This window comes from Piliocolobus tephrosceles, chromosome 18 (assembly GCF_002776525.5).
Source record: "Piliocolobus tephrosceles isolate RC106 chromosome 18, ASM277652v3, whole genome shotgun sequence".
NCBI classification, from domain to species: domain Eukaryota; kingdom Metazoa; phylum Chordata; class Mammalia; order Primates; family Cercopithecidae; genus Piliocolobus; species Piliocolobus tephrosceles.
The window spans coordinates 42,832,728-42,851,783 of record NC_045451.1 but is presented as its reverse complement, the minus strand read 5'-3'; the positions used below and the strand labels follow the sequence as shown (position 1 = coordinate 42,851,783).

The window sequence follows — 19,056 nt, the reverse complement described above, 5'->3', positions numbered from 1 at the left end:
CTAAGATACAATTTTTTTTTTTAAAGCAGCATGAATATATTTTCCTTATGAATTTGTAACTAGAATTGGTTTAAAGTAAATTCCCAGAGAATTTCTATTTTAAACTAGGAGGAAAGCAAATGCACACACATAAATACATATATCTACAGCTACATGTGCACCAGTCTTAAACTCAGTCAACTTCACATACCCAAGAACAATTCTGTTGTTCTCATAAGGAATCCCTGGGACAATACTTTCAAGTATAGAGAATCTCCCAAAAAATATTTTGTGAGAGTTCACCATATTCTCTTTTCCAGTTAAAGTTTGTGAAATTTAAATATAAATCTGGCTGAATAGATACAATATTTCATATAATATTTTATATAATATTTCACACAATACAAAATTTTAGCTTAGTTACTATATGTATATGCTATATGTGAAAATGAGTGGCATCTTTTTTTTTTTTTTTAAGGATCAGTGAGTTGTTATGGGTGTTTTGTTTTGTTTTGTTTTTGCTTGTTTTGTTTTTCTTTGACCAGAGAAGCACTGACTACATTGGATTTACTTAGACAACTCAATACTAAATATCTACTCATCCCTGATGAAATAAGGTAGTAGGTCTTCACTTTCTCGAAGCTTCTCTGTAATCAGAAGCTTCTCTGTAAATCAGATTATATCTAGATGCAACATAAGAAGGGGGAACCCTAATGACCTCTCTCAAAATCAGTTTGAGGCAACATTGTTTGCACTTGGCCAGAGCTACCACTTTGACACCAGCTAGAGAGTGACCTGACCTGAAAAAAAATGCAGCACTGCAGGACCTGTGACTCACTCACTGGTCAACAGTCCTTACTTAGCTTCACCATCAGCCTGCCCCTTTTTTAGTCTGGAGTTGTGAACATTTACAATCCTAAAATACGTCTTTGAGAGAGCATACTCCAGCAAATGTCTCTGTGTAAAAGTCCCCTCATCAAGAGGAAATAAGAATGATCTATGTTTACTTCAAAAACTGGAAAAAAGTAATGTCTAATTTCCTGTTCATTTTTCTCATTTATTTACCCCACAACACATACCTTGACACCTTGCAGGAGTTCTCTTTCCTATCTTCTAAGTTGGCTGCATTGATATCATTTGCAATTGAGCAGAAATGGGAAAAAATGTGTCTGTGTGGATGGGTCTCCAAGGACATGGGGAATCCAGATTAATACAAGAGCTACATCAAGACTTCTTGGAATTCACAGTGGCCTATCAGAAATGCTTGAAAAAATCAGAGGACATAAAATCAGGAGTCCAGACATTGGCATGAAGACCCACAGAAATATAAGAGCTATTAGTACCTGAAATGTTCCAAAGACAGGGCTTTGAGTATTATTAATTTGTAAAACTGAAACTAGGAAATTTTAAGAAAATTGCCAAAAGCTACGTACCTATGCATTTTCTCATTTACTATAAATTGATCAATAGATGAGAGATAACACCAATGCCATTTACTGTAGAAACTTCAAAGATGAATTGTATACAAATCCTGTTTTTGAGACGCAAATATTAGATACAGCTCAAAGAAAGCTTGACAGAGGTCCATCTACCATACTGCAAAAGAAAGACAGTCTGTAGATAAAGTAGAGGACTTCAGAGAGAAAGGACACTGGAGCTGGCATTTTGCAGACACAAGGAGAAGAAATTTTAAAAAGGAGAAGGAAAGGGTGTTGCAGTTTATCTCCCTTTTAGATGCTTCATCTCTAAATATGCACAGGAGAATCTTGGTGAAAATACCTCCCCCATCAGGCAACTCTAACTGCATATCTACATGCTCCATGTGACTGCTGTGGCCTACATACCAGCTGGCTTCTGACCTGGCCAGGGGTTTCTCCATTTTGGCCCAACCTCAGTTTTAGAAAGGCACGTGCACCAGTTTCAGAATGGGAGGTTCTCAGCATGCCTGCCTCACCTCCCTGTGGCAGCCCAATTGCCTTGAACCTGGCAGGTCTTGCATTCTGGTCCAGCCCTCCTCCCCTCCCCTTACTCAGCAGTAGCACACCTTTCTCAATAAAAGACTCAGTTCAAGAAAACTTGTTGCTTCCGCCTCTGGAATGGAGAGATTTCTCTTACCCACCTACCAGCAACAACTTTCACTGCCTGTGCCTGTGGACTAGTAGTTTCTCTGTTCCTCACCAAAGGGCCAGCTTTCACTTCATGGGAGAAAAGGGGCACAAAGGCCACAGATGTCCTGTGCCTGCCCCTCCCTTGAGGCCCCATCAGCACTTGCAACATCAGTCAGTTTGCTCAGTCTCCACCTCTGCCCCAAAGTTGCTCCTGAGCAATCAGTATAGGCCCCTGGGGAGGACTTTACGAGTGAGTACAGATTTCCCTCGTCAGGTGCCCCTGGCAATTTCTTACTAGCCACAGTTGGCCTTTGGTGGCCAGGGGTTCTTTAAATTTTTAGCTTATTCTTACCTGTTCGTTTTGTGGCTTCGAGAAGCCTCTTTCTTCATGCTCTGCCATAGGCAAAAGCGATCACATGCTCCAGCTCTCCTTGGAGAAACTTCTTCATCTTAGAATTTTAAACCTAAATTTTAAATATTGCCACCCCAATATTCTGCTATTCTGATGGGCTAAAGAAAAGCTATGATTTTGGTTTTTATCTGGTTTTTATGCATTGTGATGATTAATATAGTGTGGATGTCACCTCCAAATACATACATATATATATATATACACACACACACACACACACACACATATATATATATGTATATATGTGTGTGTGTGTGTGTGTGTGTACATTTGAGATGGAGTCTTGCTTTGTTGCCCAGGCTGGAGTACAGTGGCACGATCTCAGCTCACTGCAGTCTCCACCTCCCAGGTTCAGGTGATTCTCTTGCCTCAGCCTCCCAAGTAGCTGGGATTATAGGCAGGCACCATCACATCTGGTTAATTTTTGTGTTTTTAGTAGATACGGGGATCTACCATGTTGGCCAGGCTAGTCCCAAACTCCTGACCTCAGGCAATCCACCCGCCTTGGCCTCTCAAAGTGCTGAAATTACAGGCATGAGCCACCATGCCTGGCCACTTGATATATTTTCTATGTGACTCTTTTGATATATTTGTTTAATGAAATTTGTTTAATGAAAATGCCTTCTCTCATCCTGTGCCTTGCACTTTCAATCTCTTAAAGATGCCCCTGGATTAATAGAATTTTTTTTTTAATTTAATGAAGTTCAACTTAACATTTTTTTTAAGTTGTATTAGATTTTATAGTGTAAATTTTAAAATAACATATTTGCTTACTACAAGTCACAAATATATTTTCCCATATTACTGTATTATTTTATACTGTCTTTTACACTTAGGCCAATGACCTATTTGGAATTGACTTTTGTATATTCTGTGAGGAAGGGGTCTAGATTTATTTTTACACGTATAGATATCCAGTTCATTCTGTAATATTCGTGGATATAAACAAAGACCACCAAATGAGAATATATATATATATTATATATATCAAGAACTGCTATGAATTAAAGAAAAGACAATGTGATAAGATTGAGCAAAAGACACCAGCAACTAGCAAAAATTATAAAAGAGGACTTTAAAATGTAATCAGTTTATAAAAAAGTGTTAGACATCATTACCCACCAGGGAAATGCAAATCTAAACCAAGGAGAAGTGCTACTACACACCCTCTACAATGGCTAAAATTTAAAAATAATAAAAAATCTAACTATTATTTTTTTGAAATGGATTTGGAGCACCTTGAACACCTACAATGCTGGTAGGAATACAAATTGGAAAAGCATATTTGAAAACTACTTTTATTTACGAATAGTATTCAACATCTACATACTATATGATCCACTTCTAGATATGCCCCCAACAGAAACGAGGGTGTGGGAAAACAGCCTGCTGCATGGCATGAGTGATGCCATCTTGAAGCAAAACCACAATGATGACCGACGTTTGACCCCCACATACCAAGGTGAACAGGAATAACGTCTTTAAAAAATGCCAGCAGCATAGATAACCCTTCATAAAGATGCTTAGCTACCCTTTCCAGTGAAAGTGGAATTCTCAGCCTCTTTCTTCAGCTTCTCAACTCCCTCAGCCTTTGGAGGTAGGTTTGCACAAACTTGCTTATCATGGAACAGAGTATAAATGTATAGCATAAGACAGGTACAATAAAATTCATAGCAGCTTCATTCAGAAAAGGGAAAAAAAACTGGAGGTGGGGAAAGAGGGGTGGTGTGTTAAAGAAACATGAGTAGAAGAACAAATATAGTGTAATATATCAATACAGTGAAACAATATACAGTGATTAAAAATAACTAACAAATGGTACATATAACAACAAAATGGTTATATCTCACAGATAGTTAATAAAAACAACATGTATATATACATTTGATTTTATTTACATAAAGCTCAATAATAAGTACAACAAAAACTAATGCAGTACAAAGGAAGAGAAAAATAGTAGTGAAGAAGGAATACTGAAGAAGATTTCTAGTGTGCTGGAAATCTTCAACAACTTGATATGGGTTCTGCTTACACAGGTGGCTAGATTTGCACAAATTCATTGAGCTGCACATTTGAGGTCTATTCAGTTTATGTGTGTAATGACTCTAATATATGCTAAGAATAAAAGGCTAGACAACCGGAATATTTTTACAGTGGCGATGGCTTCAGAAGTCTGGTGACAACAGAAGGAGTTGAGCAGAAACCCCATTTTTAGTGGGCCTGTGACGATAATGGTGCCAGGAAAGGGTTAGCAGTATTGAGGTCAAGGCTATTCTTGTACCATCATGTGCCTGTGTTTTTTCCTGTATAGACTTCTTTAGTTCTTGCTGGTTCTCCAGAATTCCCTTTGATGCTATAAGCTATTTAATATCTCATAATTTCTTTTCTGCCTAAATTTCTAAGAGTTTATTTCTGTTCCTGGCAACAAAATATCTCAATGAAAAGTGTATCAAAAATGAAATATTGCAAATTACTAGCGCCAAAATATTCAATGGGCTAGCCAGAGAATATAAAATGTAGGAGAGAGAAGGTCTCAATATTCCAGTCTGGGATATTTTAAGTATTTATTATTTGATAGCATAAACAATGTTTGACTCAGAACTTTTATGTAGTAGAAGTACATACCGAGCACAACTATTGCCTAGAAAAAAAGGAGCAGTATAATGGAATTCTTGTCAGCTTCAGAAAGAAACAAAGGTATAAGCTTAGCCTGATGTTGGCCATTTTGAAAACAGAGGGGAAAAAAAGAAAAAGAAGACATCATTGTTAACAGAGAGCCACTTGTATTGTAAGATCTAACATTTTTGACATCTTCAATCCTTAGAAGGTCCCAAAGCCCTAAATAGGAGTTCTCCTGCTCTAGTCAGATGTGTCCCGAATCACTGGGAAAAGCTCTCCACTCATCAAGTTCCCGACTCTATCGGATCCACTGCATTCCAGCCAGTCCTCAACCTATCGGGTTTCACCTCCCTGCCAGACCTCAAAATCAGTCAATCAAGCCAATCACATCCTCCCATGGGAATAAGGGGCAGCTCACTTTCTGGTTTCTACAAAGTCTGCCTTCCACATCCCCTTCTGGTTCACTCTGCTCTCAAGTGCAGCCCCTGCGTGCCCTGCATGGACAAAGCATAAGTACTTGGCTGACCCCAGAAGTGCAAAGCTAACTGTAAAGCTCACCTTCTTTCCATATCCCAGTGTTGAAAGAAGGCTGAAATAGTGAATAATTCATCTTGCAGTGATAAGGAAGGTGGCCTTGTTGGTAAGGGCTTTGTGGTGCCCTGTGTGCCCTGCATGGACAAAGCATGTGTTTCCTCCGCTCCCAGGCTGTAGGTTACGTGACTAATAAACTTTTGCCAGTCTCACTTGACCAGTATCATGTGTCATGTGTACTGCTATCTTGTACCATTTAGTGGGGGCCTCATTCTATGACTACAAACAGGACAACTGAACTCCTCATGAAGATGCAGTTTGGGGACAAGAGGAAATTATCAGTATCTCTGCACCAGCATCTGTCATTGTGAATCACCCAAAGGCAGAGGTTATCATTGTTATAAACACCTTTAAAGTAAGGGCCTTGGAGATGGGCAGAGCTTGGAAGTCTTTCACTAAGAGACAAAGATTCCCCGACATGAAAACTCTCTTGATCTATGGCTATAGCTAAAAGCTTGGTGCCCTAAAGCCAATCAGCACCTCTGCCAGTCAGTTCGGTGTGAAAATATGAAGTCTGAAACTGCTACAGACACTCTGCCATTATGAAAGTAAACTAACATTAGAGAAGACAAAGCAAAAAGACCAGAAATAACTGTCTCCTTGGCACTTTTGAGCTACTGAGTCAAGCAAATTCTGAAGCCAGCTTTATCCCTGCCCTTCCCACTTATGTGAGACCACAAATCCCCTTTCTTATTTAAGCCAATTTGAGTATTTTTTCTATAACTTTTTGCTGCAGATATAAGCCTTCTGGTCAAAGAACCATAAGCAATAGTTTTCTAAACTATTTTTAAAAGTTTATAATTATTGTGATATTCCTAGATATCTTAAGATTTAAGCCTATATCTCTAAAATCATCAATTACTGATGGTTTCATGGAAAGAAAGTCTCACAGCTGCAAGACAGGTAAAACACTAAAGAGACTCAGGAATGGGAGTAACACTAATGGTAGAATGTCAGGAAAATAATGCAGATGGTAAAGGTCTGGAAGAATTCCAGATGAATGGTACTTATGCACCATAAAAGTAAGATTAAAATGTTCAAAGATGAGCCCCTTGTGATATGGGACAGGGGAAGGGAAGTGCTGGGTAGAGAAAGGCGGGTCCCTGGCTAGGGCTCCATCCTCGGACCTGTGCCGATGGACCTAGCTGAGGACAGGCACTCTTGCCTTTGCATCCAAGTGTTGCATTTCCCAAGACCACCCTAGCCCACCATGCCCCCATCCTGTGCCTATAAAAACCCTCGAGACCCCAGCAGGTGGACACACAGGCAACTGGATGTCGAGAGGAGCACATCAGCGAGGAACATACAAGCGGCTGGAAATGGAGAGGAACACACTGACAGGCACAGGCATGCCAGCAGACCACCGACTGGCAGAACGATGCAGAGTTTGGCTAGGGCAGTCAGAGGAGAGCCCAGGCCACTGAATGGCCCGACTCCAAGGGAAACTTTCCCATTCCATCCCCTTCTGGCTTCCCCCATCTGCTGGAAATTACCTCCACTCAATAAAACCTTGCACTCATTCTCCAAGCCCAGATGTGATTCGATTCTTCCAATGCATCAAGACAGGAACCCAGGATACAGACAGCCCTCTGTCCTTATGACAAAGTAGAGGATCTAATTGAACTGGTTAACACAAGCTGTCTATAGACAGCTAAACTAAAAGAGCACCTTGTAACACATGCCCACTGGAGCTTCAGCTGTAAACATTCACCCCTAGACACTGCCCTGGGGCTCCCTGCCCATCTGTATGCTTCCCTGGAGGTTTGAGCAGCGGGGCACTGAAGAATCGAGCCCTACCCACATCGCACACCTTGCCAGGGTAACAAGGAAACTTTTACCGTCTTACGCGTAGGTAGGAAAAACTAGCAGACATAAGTCAGGAAGTAGACTAGAAATCTTTTCAAGAGAATCATATGGATTTAGAAGGGCTTAGCTATGTTATCCTCTGTGAATCTTGATCAGTGTTTCTCAAATTTGATTAAAACCTATTAAGTGGGGGAGAGACCCTTATTCAGAAGGAAGGCAAGGAAGGAAAAAAATCATTAGCAGTAATTATGTTCTTCGAAATTGAAAATCCACCCTTACACTTCATTGTTATTTCCATTCTCCAGCTTGTGCCTCACCCCACCCCATCCCATTCCCAACTTAGCACTTTTTCTATATTCATAACATTCTGACATGGACTCAGAGAATCACAACGTGTGTCCCATCCCATCCTAGTAGTAGACTTATGCAAATATAAAATAGTGAATTTGTATGCATTTCGTATTCATGGCTTGCTTGAACAATGTGAGATACACCCAGCGGGGAAAAGAACACAAACACTAAAGGAAGGCAACCAGATCCTGTATGAAGAGTGAGAATGCTTGTGCACAGAGCAACAAGAGTTGTGTGAAAAGATCAGGGTGAGTGGCTGGGCCCCAATTCTGATCATTGTTCTCAGGGCTTCCCATCACCTACAGAATAAAATTAAATTCTGTGCACAACACACAAACATGGACATTCCACCTGTCTAACTAACCCACTCTACGGCCATTTGTTTTCCTTATACTGGACACTCAGGCAAGGATGAAATGCACGTATTACCTATAATATGCCCCTCCTCACTGTCTTAAAACATTATGTTATTGTTGTTTTGTTTGTTATACATTTCTATCTAAATTTTACCACCAAAATGCACTTACATGTAACAGTTTTAGTAAAACTTTCCCTGGTATATGCAGACAGCCCTAAATATCACAGCATTCCCCCAGTTATTTTTTGTATTGCAGCACAATATTTTTGAGTTTCAACTGCTTGCTTATATCCCTGGCCTATGGACAGAGAACATGTGTTATTTGTATTGATTTCTATCATATCTACATGGGGCTTTGCACATGTTATGCCCAAAATAAATATTTGTTGTATAAATTAATGAATGAATGATGCCAGGAAGGCCAGCCTTATGAATTGGTAGTAAAATGTATTGGTTAGTTTTACGTGCACTATAAAATGCTTCTGAAACAAAAATAATGTTCCTATATAGATGCAGGAAGTGAAGTATCAGAAGAATTATTTTCTTAGTTTAACTGAAGACTTTAACTTTTGTTAAATATAAATGTTTTTTGAAAAGGTCCCTCTTTCTTATGTTTCTAGGCTATCCTAGATTGTTCATGATAACAACTAAAGTTCTCCCCTGAGTTTACTGCCTCTTTTCTGATCCCTTTGATCCAAATATGCTGCCATTAATCAAGGCCTGTGCTCAGGGTTGATGTTGTTGACTAGTTACACTTTTGTAATAAGTTTCTGATAAATTACTGAAAGTTTTTTTAGTGATGGGTACACATGCACCCCTGAAAGAGAAAGGAGGGGGATTGAAAAAATTGGGGGAATTGAAATCACAAATTTCAGGTACACTGAAGGCTAATGTACTTGTAAAGAAAGGCTTATTAATGGTGGTTTCCCTGGTCCACAATAAATCATGGTAGTTTAACTGACTAGCTAGATGATGGAAATAAAGAAATTCCACACAGAGAACCTTGCATTTGGGATATAATCAATATACCCAATGACATAATATCAGACCTTAAAAAAATGACCCAAGTTACTCCAATTGAACCTTCACACTTTGACCTCCATTAGTTTCTTTTGTTTGCTTCTGAAGTGAAATAGACACAAAGTAAAACTGCTTGATCGGTTTCCACACAGAGAATGGATGGTGATAGCATCACAAAGTCTTACCAACAAGGCCACCTTCCTTATCACTGCAAGATGAATAATTCACCATTTCAGCCTTCTTTCAACATTGGGATATGGAAAGAAGGTGAGGTTTACAATCAGCTTTGCACTTCGGGGGTCAGCCAAGTACTTATCTTCAGAGCAGCAGAGAACGTTAATTTTACAAGGTCCTCTACTTGATCCTACTGCAATGGAAATCCAACCAGAACCTTATCATCCTAGGAGATCAGCCTTGGAGCTATAAGAGAATGAACTCACCTTGAAAAGAATGATCTCAGGCAGGGAAAGGGAAGAATTATATTGCCATGAATTTGCAGTTTCAGATATGAAAACTGCCTTTAATATCTGCGTATCATTTTTACCTTTTAATTGGGATTTTATCTTTCCCCAGCACTTCAGAAAATACTAAGTTCAAGGTTTCTCAGTTTCTCTGACTCCATTACCCTAGGATGCTAGTAAGCCCTTAGCCATTTCACTTCATCTCCACTACAGGGTGTGTTCAAGGTCCAATGATAAAATTGGCCATATCTGTCTCTCATCTTCCTCTTTGTACACTTGTTTCACAATTTAGGAGGATTCCTTTGTCGTCCTCTTTATTTTAATCTTACATGCTGCTTTCAGCAAGTGAAGTATTAAACTAATTTATAATCAAGTTGGGATAGATCATGTGTTCTTTCATCCAGAAGGGAATTTTTTTCTTTAGGAAGGCACAAAATGGGAAGTAACACAGAAAGGTTAGTTTCTTGGTCATTTTTAAAAATCCACTCTTTGATTGCATTCATTCTACAAACATTGATGAAATACGTGCTACACTTTGCAAACCAGAGATAATTGAGCAACACAGACCCTGTCCTTAAGAAATGCATCTTCTAGTGAAGACACGAGCATGTGGTAATTATGATGCACAGTGAGAAAGGGAATTATGGAGGCAGACTAGGGTATGATATATGCAAAAGTCTTTCTGCTAAAATTCTTATACTTCTCATGGATGATATATTTCCTAACGTTATGCTGAATTGGATACCAACATCCAGATCTTCAGTGGTTCATATGTCATCTGTCCTGAAGCTGATCTCTCTCCCAGGCTTTCTCTTTCTATCTAGCCTTTCAAAATAGTCACTCTGTAACTTTAAAAAAGAAAGACTTACTATGACATATTATCTTAGTAAGGTGAGGTATCAGAGCCTGCCTCCAGGTCACCAAACAAAGGGACAATTCAAAGTTTTGATAGTTTCTAGGTTGAGAAAGTGAATAACTCTGATGACTAAGAAAACCTTTTACAAATCAAGTTTCTAACATTTACCTTTGTCATCCAAAAGTCCTCCAAGATGTCTAAATAGCAGAAAGGAGAGCTTTATCGGCACTATCAGTTTGCAAGCCAGGAAGAGAAAGTCTCCAGTGTGGACCAGATGTGCTCTCTCTTTGAAGAGGGTAAGGGCAGGTTGGATTTTATGCCTCACAGGGCCAGTATCATACATATTCAGCAGGTTTGGGAGAAAAGCTATACAAATGTTTGAGGGGAACAGAGCACATTGCACGGGTAGCTATGTAGGTAAGGTACATCACATGTTCACTTTGGGGAGGAATTTCAGCATTAAAATGAGGTGGAAGTTGGCTCTTTATGTCAGAAGATGAACTTATTGTCTGCAATAGCTTATCTAAAAAAAAAAAATGCTTGTAAGGCCGGTCTGGTCCTCTGACCAATTAGAGTTGTAGTGATCTAGGTTTAAATCAGAGCTGATAGCTTCTATTGTTAGGGAGTTTAGCCATAGGAATTTAGAAATTTGCCATGCCACCCAGGCCCTGAACCCTTGACCTGTGGGTAACTTTGTTTCCTTAACTTTTGGGTGCATCTTATTGATAAAGGGGCATCTATTCTCTCTGGGATCACAGCTTGAAACAAAATTGAGGAAGGACTAATTGAATTGCTGGAGTGTAGATTATTAACAACTTTTAATGCTAGGTCACCAACAGATTTTCTGTTTCTTTGCTTAAAAATTAGAAGGAAGTCAAAGGACTGAAAGGCATTGACATAACAAAAATCTGTTTATCCCCATCTATTCCTAGTCATTCCTCAGTATCTACGAGGAATTTGTTCAAGGACCCACATGGATACCAAAATCCACAGACGCTCAAGGCAGTCCACTGTGGACAAAATTGCAGATAAGAAAAGGTGGTTCTTGGTATTTGTAGGTTCCACATCTTGCGAACAATGAATTACCTAATTGCAGCTAGCTTTATTTACCTGAAAAAGGTTTATCATGCTTAGTCTTATAGGGGTGGACAGAGTCTCAACTGTCTGTTAAGACTAAAACTGGGAAGAGAATTGGTCGTGAATTTGCCCTCATTCTAGAAATAATTAACATTCATAATTAGATATATGAATTGAAAAAAGTTATAAATAAGGGCTTTTTTATGCCATAGATTGGTTCCAAGAATATTTTACTTTTTATATGTGAAATAATAATTTACCAAAATTTAACACAGTATTTACACCATTTTGATCAAATATAATCTACAGTAATTTCAATGATAATCAAGAAAAACTTCTTAATACTTATAACATATGATTACAGGAAATTATTTATTAAAGAACATTGAAAAATTCTTTACTTATTTACTTTATGTTGAAATCCTTTTATCAAGTGGCTGATAAAAGGTTTTTAACATAAAATATTAACTTCAGATACATTGCCTGGTAGAAATATAACTTCAAGGAAAGAAGAACTTCTTAAATATACATACAAATAAGATTAAGTAAGATGGAAGAAAAGATCATTTCAGGGGGAGGGCATAGTAAGTACCAAAGTATGTACTCCAGGAAAAAACTTGGCAAATTGGAGAGATTATTACCAAAGGATTGCTTGAAAAGGAAAGTGGAAATTGACTTAGTGGAGCAGTATTGTTGAAGGTGGCAACACATTAAGATTTCTAGAATGTCTCTTTCTCTTCTTACCAATGAAGTACATTGAGTTCTTATGGGACTTCAACCTTTTTTCAGAGTGCATTCAGGACAGTTCACATTTAATTCAAGGACTGTGATTTTTAAGCCTTGGCAAAAAGCCAGATGAGTTGAGTCTCAAATTACTTAGATTCTCTTGGACTTGAAAATAAATTCCAAAGTTTAGCTTTAGAGAGCTAAATGTCTCAGCAGCCAAGAAATTGAAGTTGACAATGGTCAGAAAAATGCCATAATCCTTGTTTCCACTCCTCACCTGAAATATTTTCAGAATATCCAAGTCCAGCTAGTACAGCTAGTATGTGAATTAGAGAATAGTTGAGTGTCAAGCATGTTGTCATTTTTGCTCGGTGAAGAATTCTATCTAACAGAAAGCCATAAGAAAAAAAGCAAGAGTGTTTCATTATGCAATTCTTGGAGACTTGAGTTCCCCTATCAAGTGAAAGTATGGGTAAGAGAATCTACATGAAACCACATAGCAGTTGGCTTCTGTAGATACTGTAAATGAAGCAGAACAGAACAATGTAGAAGAGAGAGCCATTTTTTTTTTCCTGGTCACATATAAAAAGTTCACAGGACAAGGATATTATTTATTTTAACTCCCAGAGTTTCAATAGTAAACATAGATGACTAAATGAAATCTTCCATTTATTTACAAAAGAAGAGGAAAAAGGAGGGGAGAAATCACATGAAGAGTTTTTAAAAATCTGAAACACAGAAGCTTCTAGCTTAGTTTGCATAACTTGAATTTATAATGAAATGGGAGAGTTCCCTGATTCTGCTCACAGGATGTGCAACAGGGGTGTGGCTCACCTGCTTGATCACCCCACAACTCAAACGCCTACGGGGAGCATGCAGAAATGCAGGTGCAGAGGCAGGTGCGAGATCTTTTAGGCTCCTGCCCCATGACGGTTTCTAGTGGTGGGTGTCTGCAACTCCCAAACCTCAAGTGGGTGTGTCTTGTGAAGCTCTTTCATATTTGCCATCTGCAGATGGCTTGTGTGTTAATCAGCTCAATGGACACTATCTCATCACAAGGGCAGAGGGCTAATGTGACAGCCTTCTGTATTCTGAGCTCTTACCCAGTGTCCTGAAAGAATCGGATCACACACAGGCTTGAAGGATGACTGCAATGTTTTACTGAGTGGTGGAGGTGGCTCTCAGTGAGATAGATGGGGAAACAGAAGAGGGGATGGAGTGGGAAGGTGATTAGAGTCAGGCCACTCAGCTGCCAAACTCTTCCCCAACCACCCCAGGACAAACTTCCCTCAGTGTCCAGATGTCCTTCCTCCTCTCTTTCTCTGCTGCGTTATTCTGCTGTTGCTGGTCTGCTGGTCTGTTGGTCCACTGGTGTGCTGATCTCAATTCAGCCACTTGTGTGTGTGTCCGCTAAGGTCTTAAGTTTACATGGGAGCAGGATGGGGGTACATCGTGGGCCAAAAGACAAGTTTTGGGGCATGAAAACAGGAATGCCTTTCCTCATTTAGGGCCACAGGTCTTCAGGCTTGAGGGTGGGCCCTTTGCTGGGGAACCATCCTCTTCTACCCAGTATTTCTCTGTATTCTGTCCATATCAATAATGACACAAATCATCATACATGTGTCTTTTTTCCCAGTGGTTCTAAAACCCTAACAAAGAGTGGGAAAGGTAGCATTAACCAGGACTAATGTTTTTGAGATCTGATGTGATGGAAAGGTGAGAGAAGAAGTACACTGAGGTGACTGGCAAGAGAATTATCAAAATAATGGACTCTGGTACCAAAGCTGGATGGGGACAGGATTAGAGGCAGAAATTGGTGTGGTGTAACTGCAAGTCTGCCCAAGCTCTTGGGCCCTTGGGGCAGTGGAGGGCAGACAGTGGAAGTTTGCAAGTTCTTGACAAAGAGCAAAAAGAAAGAGACTAATGATTACAGACCAATAAGCCTGAGAAATTGGTGAGAGAGAGCCCAGATAAGATTGGAGTGGAGCCAGAGAGTGGTATTTGGGAACTTAGGACACTAGAGTAAAATGTAAGGTATTAGGTAAAAGGCAAGAAAAGAAATAATTTGGAAATTTGTTGGGACAATTAGTCTGTTAATTTATACTATAAAAAATAGATTCTCTGCCTTGTCCTGAACACTGCCATATAAAGCTGACATGTTACCTTAGATTTTCACAAACACATCTGAGCTCTTTCTAAATATATCAGGTCAAAGTCAGAGATGTGGGTTGTATCCAAATACTGAAAAGAAAAAAGGGGAGGATGGAAGAATAGGAGAAGGAGAATGCATATGAATCTAATTCTATGCATTTTTTTTTGTAAAAACTAAACTTGAATTAAATAGCTTTTTCAAGTCACCTTGACTTTATCATAGTCTTAATATGAAATAAAAAGGAATAACTTCAGTCATCCTTTAATATGGGAAGCAATCCCATTAATAAAAGGGCTGAGACTGCACCTGCTTAGGCATTTTTCTTGCTTTCCATCCCCTTGCACTGCATGACAAAAACAACAATGTGATATTTTATTGACAATTACTATGTGCCAGGCTCCAACAATACCTAAGTATTAATACTTACAGTTCCCAGTGTATCTCTCTTTTTCTCACACCTACATGATTTTTGTACATCCAGTTTCCTCTCTCTAGAATACACTTTCCCACTTTTCTTCCTGGGATATTCCTATCCTTTCTTAAAAACTTAGCCAATCAACACATACTTTATAATATTGACCCTCTTAGGCAGACAACAATGCATTTTCCTCTATTAAATTCATTATCTACTGCTATTGTATTATAATTGATAGTGCCACTTTTCTGGCTACAAGATTGAGTTTATCCCCAAGACCAAACACATCATAAGATAAATGAAAAACATTAAATGAATATTTGTTTAATTAGTAGTCTGATGCATGAATCAATTAATGAATAAATCTGCACCAATATATCCTGCACTGTTCTGTTCCAATAAATTACTGTACACAAAGGGGAAAACATTAGGTTCCAGACATAATTTCCAAAGCAGGTAATATCCTTTATATTTTGAGAAGTTCTTGCAAAGACATCCTGCATTATTTGAATTACAATTTAATTTTTATAGTGACAATAATGTTTTTACTGGAAATTTCAAGAATGCTGATATCAATGACATTGGGCATCAAATCAAAATTGAAGTAGGATGACGAAGGTGGTTGAAATAGACATGCACCCTGCCACCACACTGAACTGAGACCACTTATTTCTCCTTCACACTGCACAACATCTTATTCCTTCTGTTTCCCACTGACTCCCACCTCTCTCACTCGATAAGGAATTTTCTTTATTTTCACAGGATCTATCAGATATTGTTGGAAATGACACTGTAAGTAAATTAAGTACAGGATAGTATGGGCTGATGAAGTACTGTAATTTAATTTTATTGCATCAGTGGCAACAGTAAAATAAATGCACAGCATAACATGCTGAGATAGTCTATTGATCTTTTCAGTCAATATTGGATGAAAACTCCTAACAAAACATAAAATTACAATATTGTTAGAAAATATATTATTTTTAGCTTTTAATACTACAACAAATTTAGAAACATAATTGTTTCATTTTACACACATCTAATATATATGTAGACGACCAAGAACTGAATTCACAGCTGATCAGAACATATATAATAATAACATATTTATCCCAAGGTTACTTATTATGTTACCTCCAGGGGTAGTCAGCCTAAGAGTAGGATAGGCCTTAAATATTTATAGTCAAGCAAAAGGATGTCACAAAATCCAGGTACCCAAAGGAACCTCATAGAGATAAAGTACATCCTTCTAAGAACCTCCCTTAGACATAAAGTACATCCTTCTAAGAACCATACTGAATTTATAATCTTGATTATCTGTTTAACATAGTATACAAAAATTGAGTTGGATATTAGAGATAATTATAAGGGAAAGACAGAATTTCCATAATGACAAATGGTGGTTATTTTCTTGAAAGCAGAAGGCATGCTTCGGAAAATGGTCAAAAACAAACTAAATGAGCAAAGAAGTCTGAAGCCTTTCAATGCAGAGAGGATTGTTTCATGTACCTTAACAACAGTTTTGGACTTTTTTGGAGTGTAGTTTGCCTAGGAAATAATTGATCACAATTCTATTTTTATGGGGAGTCAAAATTGTTTTCAAATGTATTCAAATTTGACCTGAAAATACATCACAACTAGTAATTGATTCGGTTTTCTGTTGTAGTGGTCTTTTACTCTATATTGAAATCACTTTTGCAATTAGAAACTTTTTGATTAAATTTAACCAATATATGTTCAGTGCCTACTGTGTGCCAGGTACTGTGATAAGCACTTAAAGAGATGGAGAGATGAACAGTATATGATTATTATTATTAATAATTAAAAAATTTTAGTGAATCACTTCAATTTAAAACTTGGAAGCATCTGCCATACCCCTTTTGGGGACATATGAAGAACTAAGGTTATTATAAATCTGAGATGAGGGGATTCAGAATATATCATTACAAGAAATAGTGTTGATAACACTCTAAATCTGTGTATTCTTTATTCACTTCCAAGTGTTCTCATTCTACTTCATATTAATTCTCACAATAAGCCTATAAGCAAAGAAATAGTAATATTCACTCCATTCAGCAGATGAGAATACCTCAAATCAAAGGTATTGATTTGAAAAAATCAAAACTTATTTCAAGTTTTAACCTCAGAAAGTTAGAGGGAGAGTCTAGAAAAATATAACATACATAATATAATAATATCCTGCAAACAACTACAGTGCCTCCTTCAGAGGCATTTTTACTCTCAACCATACACCAGGCAGTCTGCATTAGGGAAAACACTTTCGCTTTGATGTATGCAAGAGAACCCTAGAGGTCTGGACACAGGAAGACATAGAGAGGCCAAAGGAGCTTATTTGATTTCTATCATCCTCCTCACTGTTCTTCCTTACCCTCTCAGAGGGTAAGGAATTATATTTTATGTATTTTATATCTATCTATCTATCTATCTATCTATCTATCTATCTATCTATCTATCTATCTATGTATCTACACACACACACACACACATATAAATATAATTTATATAATATAAAATACTCACATGCCCAGAGGAAAAATAGTGAACCAACATTCTTCTTTGCAACTGGCATAAATCTTAATTCATTCTATGCATGTGATTGATACAACTTGCACTGCCTCTTCTGTAAAGGTGCTTCATTCCAGTAGTACAGGTGGTTTCAGCTACATACATAAGGCTGCTGGGGGGGAGAATAAAAACACATATATTAACCATATATCAACATGAAAATAATGTTTAAAAGGTTTAAGGAAGAAACAGAAGATTTAAAATACTTTAATTTTTCAAGATCTTCTAAGGGGAAACATGGAGAAGCTTCTAGGTGCTTAGGAAAAAAAAAACCCCAGGAAAAATTTAAAAGACCAGAAAGAGGTAACGGTTTTCTAACAGTACATTTTAAATGCTCTCCTTTTTAAAAGATCTGAAGGAATTATTCTGCATGTGCAACCAAATATACAATAATACACAATTCCTTTGAACATTCAGTTTGTTTCACTACCTTAGCAGTCAATCGTGAAAGCAAGCCGACTCTGGCTTTTATTTTTGTCATTCCAAACAGAAGAAAGAAAGCTTCATGAGAATGCAGTGTAATTGGAGAGAAAAATAATTGCAGCATAAAAGAGGGGTTGAAGGGAAAGAGAAGAGGGCTAGAAGAAAAGGGCTTAGCAACTCAGAATGTGGCAAAAATCATTGCACCTGGAAAGAAGGGCATTGGCTTGCTATATCATTGCAGATCTCTGAGAACAAAACCTTTACTCAGTCATCTTTGGATTGCTTCCGGCTGCTACTGGTATGTATTGAATTTAATAGATCAAGGTTAAAAGTATGGTTGGATGCTGACTTGAGGGTATCTTCCTTCTGATAAAATCAGAAACTACTATTGCTAATTGTCTACTGAATTTCCTAGACGGCCATGAATGAAAGACCTTAGTAGTCATCTAATTCCACTATACACCATTTTTCAGTAGTTGTATTTTTTCTGACTTTTAGCAGAGTGAAGGGGAAAGAAGCCAAGACTTACAAACAGGTGGTGAAAATATGAGTCTCAACTCCGTCTCTGGCTATCTATGTGACCTCTGCCAGGTGATTTAATCAGGCTGGAGCTTGTTTCATTTAAACTAAGGAAAGGATTACATTCTATATATGCTTATAAAATGTAATAAAGTTAATATCTTTTGAAAATATTCACTTCAATAGTCCTCGTAATTGATCCTGGTCAAAAATAAAACAAGAAAACAATTATTCCAACATTTATATGTTCTTTTACATTCCAATGGAAACCTTATAACACCTACCCAAGCTCCGTATCTAAATATCTAACACAAATATTAACACATTTTAAATAAATATATAATACACCTATAAATATCACAATAAGCTGGGCATGCAGCACTTTGGGAGGCCAAGACGGGCTAGAATTTGAGACTAGCCTGGCCAAGATGGTGAAACCCCGACTCTACTAAAAATACAAAAATTAGCCGGATGTGCTGGTGCACACCTGTAATCCCAGCTACTTGGGAGACTGAGGCAGGAGAATCACTTGAACCTGGGAGGCAGAGATTGCTCCTGAGCCAAGACCACACCACTGCACTCCAGCCTGGGTGACAG

At 38.1% G+C, this 19,056-nt stretch overlaps 1 long non-coding RNA gene across 1 annotated transcript in view; it reads right to left on the bottom strand.

Moving 5' to 3' along the window:
• LOC113225013 overlaps positions 1-17,630 on the bottom strand; it is a 198,952-nt gene extending 181,322 nt beyond the window's left edge. Inside the window, exon 1 of the long non-coding RNA XR_003309629.1 lies at positions 17,473-17,630. This is a non-coding gene — a long non-coding RNA (uncharacterized LOC113225013). The remainder of the gene's footprint in view (positions 1-17,472) is intronic.
• Positions 17,631-19,056: the final 1,426 nt, after the last annotated feature.